Below are 12,500 nucleotides of genomic sequence, written 5' to 3'. Positions count from 1 at the left end.
TGCAGCAGCGTGGTACATCCGGGGGGAGGGGGGCATAGTGGTGTTCACTGCCTTGAAGGCCTTCTTCACATTGTTAATCTTTTGAGTACGGTGAACGTCGGCAACAAGCAGCTTGTGGCGATCATCGTGGCATGTTGCTTGCACAGGTGGTTAATCCAAAACAGAGTTTCTGTCTCATCCACCCATGCATGTTTCTGGAAACGAACGATGACTCGATGGTCATAGGTGTCCACCTCCCTCTAAACACTATCATCGGCTTGATGCAGGATACTCAGTCAGCAAACCTTGCTACGTGCAAAGTACACTGTCGTTTATCCAGTCTGGAATCTGCTCCCTTCATCCACACCACTACATCTTCCTTATTGGCATACGTTTTCCCGGTCATTAAGGCAAAAGGCAGTGGTGACTGGTCGACATTAAGAATGTCCCCATAACGAAACTGTCCATTTTGTCCGTCCTGTGTACCTTTACAGGCGACTCCACGGACAAACATGGAAACTCTCCACTTTCTCCCGTTTATCCGATTCACTGCTTTCATGAATGTTGGTATGGGCTTTGTAAGAAATCTTGTGCCTCTTCTTGAATGCGGTGAACCAAGTACTAGAAAACTTAAAGTCTGCGTTGGGGCACTTCTCACTGCACAGTTGGTTGGCTCGTGTCTTGAACCACCAATGCTTCACTTTCAGTTATCAAGCACGCAACAAGTTCATTTTCCATGCCCGGGTAAAAGGGCCGTCTTCCGCTCCCCATCTTCTTCCGCTCCCCATCTTCTTCCGCTCCCCATCTTCTTCCGCTCCCCATCTTCTTCGAACCTTTCGCACTCTGACCAATTATTTCCTCATTCTTTACCATTCACATCAAAGTCCTCGTGTTGAGTCCGAATTTCTTGCACGTCTGGTACTAGTTCTTACAAGAGTTGTAAAACGTGATTATGTCGATCTTCTTTTCACGGGTGTATGATCGACGCTTCGTTAGCCTGTCCATTTTGCTCGTGATGAAAAACATTGTTTTACATCCCTTTATCTTCAAGGGTCATAAGATACCCTTTTATGACCCTTGATGAACAACATTTTGAATGTACAATTCTTGTAATTACCAGTACCAGACATATATTATAAGAAATTTGGACTTGAAGCTTATCTACTGTTACATTTATTGAGGAGGGATTAGATGGTACCATAGAACAGATAGGAATGTGCAAGTAGATAGCCATCTCGATGTATAAGTAGGGAAACATCAGCTTAAGCATTGTCTTGTTTGCCTGTACACCATACAGGGGATGGTGGTGGTAATAATTAGTTAGTTAAGATTATGGTTAAGGAAATTGTATGTAAACCTCTAATGGGGGTGCCGGGAGGCTTGGCACGAAAGAGGTGGGGGCAGAGCAGTGGATTTCCTCCCAGAAATGGGCAGAGCGTGGCCAAGAAGAAAATGGAGAGGGAAGGGCCAAAATCGGCAATTGGGAGGAGATAATGTTTGAGGCAGTTGGAGAGACAGAGAGAGACATAGAGATAGAGATAGAGATATATATATTGTTGCGGTTTTCGCGCCCGCCGGCGTGCGGACGGCCACGTAACTCGAATCGCGGCACGTCGCCCACCGGACGGACAATCCAGTCGTGACCCTCTCGGACTAACGCCGGGAACCAGTCACGGGTGGACCTTTCGGTCTCACCGCGATCGAGCCAATCAGCCCCGCGTGGGATAGGGGTTGCTCGCCACCCGAACTACCTAAGTACCCACGCGGAGGGTAGACCGGGCGATCGCACTCGCCGCAGGTCGAGCTCGGACACGGGCCACTTAAGCGACCCGTTCCGTACTATCAGAATAACCGAGCGGTGTTATCGTCGACCTCGACGGTTCGATTAATTATCGGGCGTATTCAGCCCACTACCAACCCTTTACGTGAAGCAAGATGAGGGTTCAATGGGGGGAAAAGACGGAAGCGGGAGAACAGTTCAACAATAAAGCACATTTATTCAGCGGCGAACGGAAAGCACACAAATACAATTCCACCAAATGCACACAAAAAAAAAGAAAACAATTCCATTTACACAAAAAGCAAACATAAAAGTGAAAACACAGTGCAGAGCTAATACCGACTACCGAGCACACGGCAACACTTATACAATTCTACTTCACAGACGGCGCCGACAACACATACCCAAAACCAAGGAAAAGAAATACCTCAAGAATGGGGTAGGCCTGAGGCCGAGACCGGGTCGGGCCTACCCGTCTGGTGATGAGACGCGGAGCGGCGATGGCCCCGCAACCCGCGGGCCTCGTGGACGGTGTCTGGCAGGGGGGTGGGAACGGGGCCCCCTTGGTCGCACTATCTCAGCGCGGGGGGGAAACAGGAGGGGGTTGCTGATGCTCGGGGTATAGAGGATCTTTATTATGTGCGACGAGCGTCCACCTCGGCCAGGTCGCGCTGTCGGCCTCCCTCGGGTGCAGCTTCCTGCACGACGCGAGCACCCCCTCGTCTGGTGTCGCCGCCTTTCCACAGCTCCGTCCCCTCCGTTCCGACTCCAACGCACACGACGAGCGGCTCCACCGCCCGCGAAGTCTTGACCCTTTGCTTCCGACTCTCCTCTTCTTGACTCTCCGACCCTCCTCTCTGAACTCTTCTTTGGACTCTCCCGTTCCGACTCCTCGTTCTCGTTCTGCTGACTCTTCTCGTTCCGACTCTGACTGACGAACACGGTCCTTTTATCCCCCCGTAACTTTGCCTTTGACCCCCTCCCTTTGACCTTTCACCTCGCTCCCCATTGGCCCGAGAAAAAGTGGGCGTGAAGGCTTTTTGATCCACAAATTTGCATATATCGATCGTTCTGGAGGCGGGGCCAAATCGCCCCTCGCTCACCGATTGGACGGCAAAAAGTGGGCGTGTGTCGTTTTTGATCCGTTTTTGAAGCAGATATAGCGTGATTTTGTACACGCTGTTCAACGTGCGCCCTACACGAGTCCAGCATCGGTGCCCATGAGTGGCGCGAGATGACGGTGATGCGATGGTGGCGAGTTGTGACGGTAAAGGTCGTGGCGGTTGTGGTGAAGCGGCGTTGTGGTTGGTGGTTGTTGTTGTGGTTGTGATCATGGCGGTTGGTCCAAAATAAAGATAGTAAAAGAAAAACGGCTATCCTGAAGAGTCGCAGCACGTATAAATGACATGTATTCCCACTAGACAACGGGTTTGGGCCTAACTACACATGCACTTACCGAGATACCTCACCTAAGGGACCTGAATGGTGGTTTGCGAATCTGGTAACCACAACACTACCCCTTCCTTTTTACAGACTCGTCCCGAGTCGTCAAATTTTCGTGTGCCATCATGTGTAGTTTTCCCCCTAGTACATTTTACCTACGGATCCCTGAGTGCGACATTCATGGTATTCGTGTCCCCAAAATAAATAACCTGAGGGCTGCGTAACTACCTAAACAAACTCACTCACACGGACGACTTAAATAAAATTGCCGGCGCTAAGACATACATGCCAGGGGCGCACTCATATTTACAGTACATCTTAACCTTAACTTACAAATTTTACACTAAACCATGGCCCAGGATCATTGAACTCTGCAAAAAGAAAGCAGTTAGCAGGGAGCCAGGCTGCCCGCATGCAGTCTCTGACTCAAACAATGCAGGTGACAGGGAACGTGGCTGGCTGCTCACACGCAGTCCAAGGCCTTCCCTTTTGAACTGAACTCAGTGAACCACAACGGTGCTTGGGCTGCACAACGCAGTCTCCGTGCCAGCTCAAGTGGCACACGCAATGAACACAACGAATGGATGCATGAACGGTTTGAACTGAATGCAGTGAACCACAACGGTGCATGGGCTGCACAACGCAGTCTCCGTGCCAGCTCAAGTGGCACACGCAATGAGCACAACGAATGGATGGATGAATGGATGGACGCAAAACACGGTGCACGGGCTGCCACTGCAGGCCCGTGTTGTAGCTGCCAACAGGGCAGTTCTCGCAGCTTGCAAACTGTTGCCTTGCGGATCCTGGCGCACATGGAAATGAACAGGGGGGGGGGGCAAAGCAAAAATTGAACGGGGCTGGTGAACGTGGGCAGTGGGCATAGCATGGCAAAGGTAGCAGGCAAACACAGCCCGCAGAAGAAGAAGGCCGCTGCAGGCAAACACAGCCGGCAGATGAACTGGCCGGCACAGGCCTCGAAGAAAAACAGCCAGCAGATGAACTGGCCGGCACAGGCCTTGCAGCACACAGCTGCCGATGAACTTGGCGGCCTCCGCCTTGAAGCAAAACACGGCCAGCAGTGAAGTGGCCAGCCTTGCGGCTCAGTGGAGGTTGGTGGAGGGAGTGCGGTGGTGCTAGCCACTTGGAAGGCGGTCTCGGGCCTACCTACCTGTCTCCCTCCCAACCTATAGCCTTTGCCTGTCACTGTTCATACCCACTCCCTTAATTTCTCAAACCCCAATTTAGACCCAACTTATTTTTTTTTTTTTTTTTTCTTCCCCACTATAAATCGTCCCCTAACTCCCTTTATCGTCCTTGTTCGGCTAACCCATTGTGTCACCTAGCCTACTCCCAACCCCTACGTTCGCGTCCCGGAGGGGAACAAGGGAGAGCTAACGTCCTGTGTCGAGGCCCAACTCAAGCCTCAGAATGGCCTCCCCAGAGTTCGGCGATCTAACCCAAAGTGGGTCCAGCGGCCCACAACGAGAGCGAGGGGATGGATGGTGCGGAGGGGTACATCTCCTAATCTACCCTAACCATTTAACTGTTAAACTACCCCGGGGCTTTCAACAAGCGCCTCTCGCTTAAACTATTGGTTCTATCAACCCAGATTCCCGTCGCCTGTGTTGGTGTCCTCACAATTTCGGGCCTCACCCCCCAATTTTCTCTCCGTGCCCTCACACGGTCTCGTGGCTGGGACACGTGGCTCCCTCCGGCAGGCACGACCCTCTGCCGAATCTCCCGCTATGGCACCCCCGGGCACTACACTGCCTCCGAGCCTACCAGCTCCCTAACACCGGGAGTGCCCCCATGGCACCTCCCCTGGAAACGCACACGTGGCAGGCCGGCCTCCCGGGCCCCTTTCCGAGGGTCACCCGTGCCCACTACACTGCCCACGCGGCTAATGGCGCCCCGGGCCCCCGCACCAAGCAGGCGCACCCGTGCCCACTACTCTATCCCGGCCCCCCATGGGCCCATGGCCTACCGCGGCCGACTAGCCTGGTGCCCGGGGTACCCACTCAGCGATACTCACCTTTCGCAGCAACGCTCCCAAGCCCGTCAACAGGGCTCCTGCACCCCTCCAAATGGGTCTCGAGCCTACTTTCCCACCAACAACAAAACGACCTCCATTTTTCAATTTGACTAACCCAGCGAACTCACTCTACACTGACCCCGGGGTCCCTTGGGTGGGAGTCACTCCTCCCCCCAATCACTCATCGCACCATGCATTCCCCATTCGCTCCACACACACACAGACCCGCTGGCCTCACTCACTCAACATGTCTCCACATCATAACTCACCAACTCTTCAACACACACACCACTGAACTCTGCCATCCTTCTAACTACAACCCCTAACTAACTCGTGCTCCCACGTCGTCCCTTAAACTATAGCACGTTCCATTTAACACTACGTAGCTAAACTACGTCCCCTCTACACATTCATAAGTCTGTCCATGTCTCCAAATAAATCATTTTATTCCCCAACCTAAATCTGGCTACAATCCCTCCAACTAATCCATTCCACGGACTCCATGAGGACTTACCCCTGCCCCATGAAGTCGGTCTAGCTAAGCCAACCCTTCCCCCTAACTAGTTTCCATCCTGTGCCCAGGTAAGGGGGTCTTTCACCCCTTGCCCAGGAATCCTGTACACCCGAAAGTGAGGCTTGCTTTTTTTTTTTTCCATGCGCAGCACCTGCGCGGCAACTCAGAGCTCGCGCACTTTGCACCTGCCCGTGACGTCATGCAGCTGCACGTGTTCCTCGTCCCTCCTTGGACGGGACCATCCGGCAGAGATACCCCTCCTGCCGGATTCCAACCACACGTGCAGCCATGACGTCACCGTGCGCAAAAAAAAAACACAAGCCCCACGTCTCGAGGGATTTCCCACGCGAACACATGTGCTCTGCCCGTTGGAGCTGAACACACACGATCGCGTGGAGAACCCGTCCGGTCCAAATCCATTTACCTGCCTAAACTTTGTCCGTCCGCGGGATCGGCAAATCCACCGCGTGCGTTTCCGGACCGGGACTTCACTCTCGCAAGCGAGCACGTGGTGGTCTCGTGCGTTGCACAGCACGAACCGCGTGCTCACTGCTGGGTGAACCCGGCACGGTCCTCGAAACAACTACAGCCGCTACTCGGCTTTCGCTCCTCTGTCGCCGTCTCCGTCGCCATTCCACACACGCATACCTGCGTGTCACGACGCACACAGTCCACACCATCACATTCACACGGGGAGACGCGGCTGCGTGCTCCCGCATGCCAACCGACATCTCCCTCTCATACCGCTCTCTCACACACGGTCTCCCTGGCACACAGCGACCTTGCACACGGCCGTTCACTCACGCGTGCCTCACTACTCACACAAACCATACTACTCACACGTGGTGCTCCATTCACTCGCGCGGGGGCACTCACCCGCGGTGCCTCACCCACACACACGAGGGCACTCAACCGCTGTGCCTCATCCACACCCCGTGCCTCACCCCCACACGGTTCCTCACCCACCCACGCGGGGGCACTAACCCGCGGTGCCTCATCCACACTGGCCGTTTCACTCACACACACGGCCTCTTCCACACACGGTGCCTCATCCACACACGGCGTGCTGGGAAGCACGCACTCTGGCACCATCGCCACCACACCAATCACACACGGGGTCGCTTCCACACACGGGGACGCACTCACACCTTGCACCACACACACAGGGACAACCATACTGGGGATTCGTGTCCCCACAAGGGTCTCCGGGGCCTCTATACCCCCCAAGCTCTCCGTGCACCTGTCCACAGCACTCGTCCCCTCAACCTCGCAAAGCACGACCGAACTCACCTGGTCGTGACTCGCCTCAAGGGGGCATACTCCCTCCCCTCGTTCCTGGAGGAGGTCATCCAGCTGCTCACACCGGGTCTCTACACGCTCCGCGAGCTCAACCCCATTGTCCTCCACTACCTCCGTGTGTGTGTGCGCGTCACTTACCCCGTCTTCATCGTGTTTATTGGTCTCTGCTTCTTTCTGGCGTCTTTCCCTTATCTTTATGTAGGTCAACCTTGCTTTCTCTTCAAGTCGCTCCCGTCCTTCCCTGTTTTTCACTCCTTGCTCTTTCACGATCTCCGCGTACCTCATCCTTGCTCTCCGTATTAATTGTTCTTTTCTCTCCCTCGCAATTACTTTCACCTCGTCTCTTGTCTCCCGAATTACTTTTCCTTACCCGCCTCCACCGCGGGCCTGTCAGCCGTTGCACCCCTTCCAGCTCGTTTGTTCCGACACGTGGAGTCGCCATTTTAAGTTCCCTGCTCACGGCCTTCATGCCCGCCTGCAGGCATCGGCCCATGTTCTGCGTCTCACCCCGCAGCTTTTTCGTTTCTTCCCTCATTTGCTGTGTACTCGCATCAATCTTTTCGTTCATGCTTTTTATTTCTGCATTCATTTGTGCCAGCATGGTGAATAGCTGGGCCATGTCGGATGCACTCAAGTGAGCCGTTTCGGCAGGGGTTGGGGAAGGGTCTTGGTGGAGAGGGGGGGAGGTGTCATACACCGCGGCCGCTGCCGCACCCACCTCGGGCCCTGGGTTCAGTTGGGCGAGTCCGTGTTCCTGCACAATCAACATTTCCTGCTCGGGGATTCCATCCTGGACCATGGATTCTACATTACTACACATATACATTTCTAATACCCCCGGCTCCCGCTCGCCTTGAGACGCCATCTTGCTTCTCGTGAAGGGTTAATTTAACTCGCTCGTAATTTGGAGGGAATCGGGGGTCGCTTCTCTCACCCCTGGACCGATTCCCGTGAATTTCGCTGGAGACAGGAGAGCCTGTTGTCCCGCTCTCCAATACCAGTGCCGCGAGGAGGGCGATGAATTTGTATCGCACGACCTGACACCAGTGTTGCGGGTTTTCGCGCCCGCCGGCGTGCGAACGGCCACGTAACTCGAATCGCGGCACGTCGCCCACCGGACGGACAATCCAGTCGTGACCCTCTCGGACTAACGCCGGGAACCAGTCACGGGTGGACCTTTCGGTCTCACCGCGATCGAGCCAATCAGCCCCCGCGTGATAGGGTTGCTCGCCAAATTCGAACTACCTATACCACGCGGAGGGTAGACCGGGCGATCGCACCTCGCCGCAGGTCGACTTCGGACACGGGCCATACGGCGACCCGTTCCGTACTATCAGAATAACCGAGCGGTGTTATCGCCGACCTCGACGGTTCGACACTATCGGGCGTACTCAGCCCACTACCAACCCTTTACGTGAAGCAAGATGAGGGTTCAATGGGGAAAAGACGAAGCGAAGCGGGAGAACAGTTCAACAATAAAGCACATTTATTCGCGACGAACGGAAAGAAAGCACACAAATACAATTCCACCAAATGCACACAAAAAAAAGAAAACACAATTCCATTTACACAAAAAGCAAACATAAAAGTGAAAACACAGTGCAGAGCTAATACCGACTACCGAGCACACGGCAACACTTATACAATTCTACTTCACAGACGGCGCCGACAACACATACCCAAAACCAAGGAAAAGAAATACCTCAAGAATGGGGTAGGCCTGAGGCCGAGACCGGGTCGGGCCTACCCGTCTGGTGATGAGACGCGGAGCGGCGATGGCCCCGCAACCCGCGGGCCTCGTGGACGGTGTCTGGCAGGGGGTGGGAACGGGGCCCCCTTGGTCGCACTATCTCAGCGCGGGGGGGAAACAGGAGGGGGTTGCTGATGCTCGGGGTGTAGAGGATCTTTATTATGTGCGACGAGCGTCTCCACCTCGGCCAGGTCGCGCTGTCGGCCTCCCTCGGGTGCAGCTTCCTGCACGACGCGAGCACCCCCTCGTCTGGTGTCGCCGCCTTTCCACAGCTCCGTCCCCTCCGTTCCGACTCCAACGCACACGACGAGCGGCTCCACCGCCCGCGAAGTCTTGACCCTTTGCTTCCGACTCTCCTCTTCTTGACTCTCCGACCCTCCTCTCTGAACTCTTCTTTGGACTCTCCCGTTCCGACTCCTCGTTCTCGTTCTGCTGACTCTTCTCGTTCCGACTCTGACTGACGAACACGGTCCTTTTATCCCCCCGTAACTTCGCCTTTGACCCCCTCCCTTTGACCTTTCACCTCGCTCCCCATTGGCCCGAGAAAAAGTGGGCGTGAAGGCTTTTTGATCCACAAATTTGCATATATCGATCGTTCTGGAGGCGGGGCCAAATCGCCCCTCGCTCACCGATTGGACGGCAAAAAGTGGGCGTGTGTCGTTTTTGATCCGTTTTTGAAGCAGAAAATCCGTGATTTTGTACACGCTGTTCAACGTGCGCCCTACACGAGTCCAGCATCGGTGCCCATGAGTGGCGCGAGATGACGGTGATGCGATGGTGGCGAGTTGTGACGGTAAAGGTCGTGGCGGTTGTGGTGAAGCGGCGTTGTGGTTGGTGGTTGTTGTTGTGGTTGTGATCATGGCGGTTGGTCCAAAATAAAGATAGTAAAAGAAAAACGGCTATCCTGAAGAGTCGCAGCACGTATAAATGACATGTATTCCCACTAGACAACGGGTTTGGGCCTAACTACACATGCACTTACCGAGATACCTCACCTAAGGGACCTGAATGGTGGTTTGCGAATCTGGTAACCACAACAATATATATAGTGATAGGAACGGTTGAGGGAAAAGTTGGTCTGAGGAGAAGTCTGGGAACGTGACTGGGAGTTGTTAGCATGTAATGTGCGAGAGTGAGAGGAGAGCTTTTTTTGAGGGGGTCGTCCCAAAAGCCTGTTCATCGCACGGGGCCTGTGTGTGCCCCTCCTGCCGATGTCCTCATTGTCTGGATGCCTCATCATTTGCTCGCCTCCTCATCCCTTCTCAACATCTGCTTGCCCACTGCTCCAAAAAGCTGAGCCCCCCCCCCAGGTTTTTGTCTGTCTGTGACTGTCTGGAGTGTCTGTGACTGTCTGTCTGTTCCTCTCCCTGTCTGTGACTGTCTGGAGTGTGGTGCCTCGTTCTTTAGATTTGTTCTACTCATTTGTACTTATTTATTTATTATCAATTCTGTATTTTCCTTTTCTTCCCCACCCCAACCAGCCGTCGTCGTCTCCGTCGCAGTTAAATCCTCCCTGGTTCTTTTTGTTATTGCTTGCAGTTCAGGAAATAAAAACAAGTTTCACAAACTTAAGTTTCCTCGTGTCTCTCCTAACGACCGATGTGTGTGCCGCCGCTGCCGCCATTAATTCGGAACACCTAATTTGAGCTGCTTGGGATATCGCAGCACTTCAACTTCCAGCCACGACGAGCTCAATGTTAGATGAGCCGTCGACGTTACAGTACCAATAAAACACAAAATACTGTCGTGTTTGAGTTCATATTTTCAGTTTTCATAGCCTTACGGTGACGATTTTATATGTGCTTATTTTTAATGGAGAAATCAAGTGGGGAGGCCCGTGTGCGCTTATTTTTAATATGCACTTGTATTCAAGCATATGCTTTTAATCCAGATTCTACGGAATACCCATATTCCATTCCATTGGGACCGTCCTTTATGCAGAGTGTTGGTGCTGCCGAAGCAGTCTCCTGGGCTATTGGGCACAATCCTGGATGGGTCGCCACTCCAACATTGTATACCAGCAAGCTGGCACTCATTTTGCCGACCTCAGAAGGATGACAGGCAGAGTCAACCCCACCTGGTATTAATTCAATAACCGAGCAGGATTTGAACTCTGGACCTGAGGATCCCAAGGTCAACACCAGGCATCTAAACGTTATGATTCCGAATAAAATCGATCATTTAATTTGTCGTAACACTGGGCCACATCCATTATTATGTATGTTGTTACGGACTCAGGGTTCGAGGTTCACCACGAGGGGAAGCGTTCTGGTTCCTCCCAAACATCCGGTCCTGAGGCCACCAGCTGTGGGTTGCTAGTCAACCACGAATGCCAGTTGGTACTGCCAATCCTGGCCAGGTTCTCGCTGCTTCATGCATTACGTTTCCTTTGGGTTGGCAGGATCGAGGGGAGCTCATGCCTTTGATACAAACTTGTATTATCTTACCTGATGAGGTGCAGCCGAGCAGAGCTGCCAAGTATGTACTGGCTAACCTGTAAAGCCAATCGGTGGGGTACAACTTCCCAGCTAACAATACATGCGGACCAATGGAGGAATGGACAATCAAGACAGATTTGAAAGAACAACCAACAACTGTTTGTTTACACATACACACAAGCAAGTAATGGTGAAAAGCACATTATTTACAGCTCTTTATTCACCAAGCAAGCAATCATCAAAGTGAGTATTTACAAGCAAAAGGCACAGAATAGCAGACTTAACCCTAACACGTATTCTTAGACAATCTTGTTAACACAAAAGACACATGGCAATCATTCAATCCAGGAAGAAGAGACGAGAAGATCTGAGAAGAAAGAAAAGAATGGAGCGTAGGGTCAACTTCTTCCCTCACCTCACACAACCCAATGGGGCTGTGCCGGTATAAAAATACTCACCGGGTGGGGGGGGGGATGGGATGTGCAGCTGCATCTCTGAAGCATCCAGCACAGTAGGCAAGTCCTCTTCAGTATCCCAGAAGATATGCCAACGGCACACCACTCCGTTTCTGCTGTGCACCTGGGATAAGCAGCTGCACACAAACTAAGCTGCATTCTGATCTCCTTTTTGCTCCTTGCAGGACAAGCTTTGAGGCGACTCTGTCCCGTACGCATTCTGGGCTCGTTTCTCCTCACAGGACATGGCTTTCTCCGTCCCTCTCGTGCGAGCCTCTCTCTCTCTCTCATGGGTGCGCATCCTATTAAGGGGGCAGGGTGGGTCCACGATCCAGCTTGTGGAAAATCCCGCCATCCCTGAGGGATCCTTCAACACATCCCTCACCCTGCCCCTCATGCGTGAAAGATGCAGAAGGCGTTCTCAACCCCTCCCTGCAAATGCAAAACGTCCTTTGTGCTGTACGTTCTGTTCCCATGCGAGAAACACCGTACTTTGTTCCATATGGGAAGAGCATTGTACTTTATTGTACTTTATTATGCTTTGTGCCATGAAACGTGTGAAATGCAAGAAGGAAGAATAAGGAAGCGTAGGGGAGGAAGAATGCTGGAAATGCAATTTGGTGTCAGTCCGGAGGATCGATTGCTTCTGGTGAGCGACGGGTGGTTGGTGGTACATGATAAGAGAATGAGTGGATTCAAGTCATGAGGAAGACAGACGCCAACAGCAGGTTACCCTTGAAAGTCTCTTACTGACTTACTTAGTTATTTATTTTTAACCTTCAATCTCAGGGTTTCTCCTTTTTCTGTCGC

The 12,500-nt window shown here is 52.9% G+C and overlaps 1 protein-coding gene across 3 annotated transcripts in view; it reads left to right on the top strand.

The window, feature by feature from the left end:
* The window catches only part of PDSS1 (decaprenyl diphosphate synthase subunit 1), a 32,013-nt gene that overhangs the window by 4,079 nt on the left and 15,434 nt on the right, over positions 1-12,500 (top strand). The window contains exon 1 of one of the 3 annotated variants that reach the window (XM_085892136.1): positions 9,742-12,418. The exons of the other annotated variants lie outside the window; for them this stretch is intronic. The gene's annotated coding sequence lies outside the window, so the exon portion shown is untranslated. Of the gene's footprint in view, positions 1-9,741; positions 12,419-12,500 lie in introns of those variants that run through there. 3 annotated transcript variants of the gene reach the window in all.

Source organism: Eptatretus burgeri, chromosome 8, assembly GCF_056783735.1.
Source record: "Eptatretus burgeri isolate ZD-2024b chromosome 8, Ebu_testis_v1, whole genome shotgun sequence".
Classification (NCBI taxonomy): domain Eukaryota; kingdom Metazoa; phylum Chordata; class Myxini; order Myxiniformes; family Myxinidae; genus Eptatretus; species Eptatretus burgeri.
Note: the sequence above shows the minus strand (reverse complement) of the source record. Positions and strands in the feature narration are given on the sequence as shown.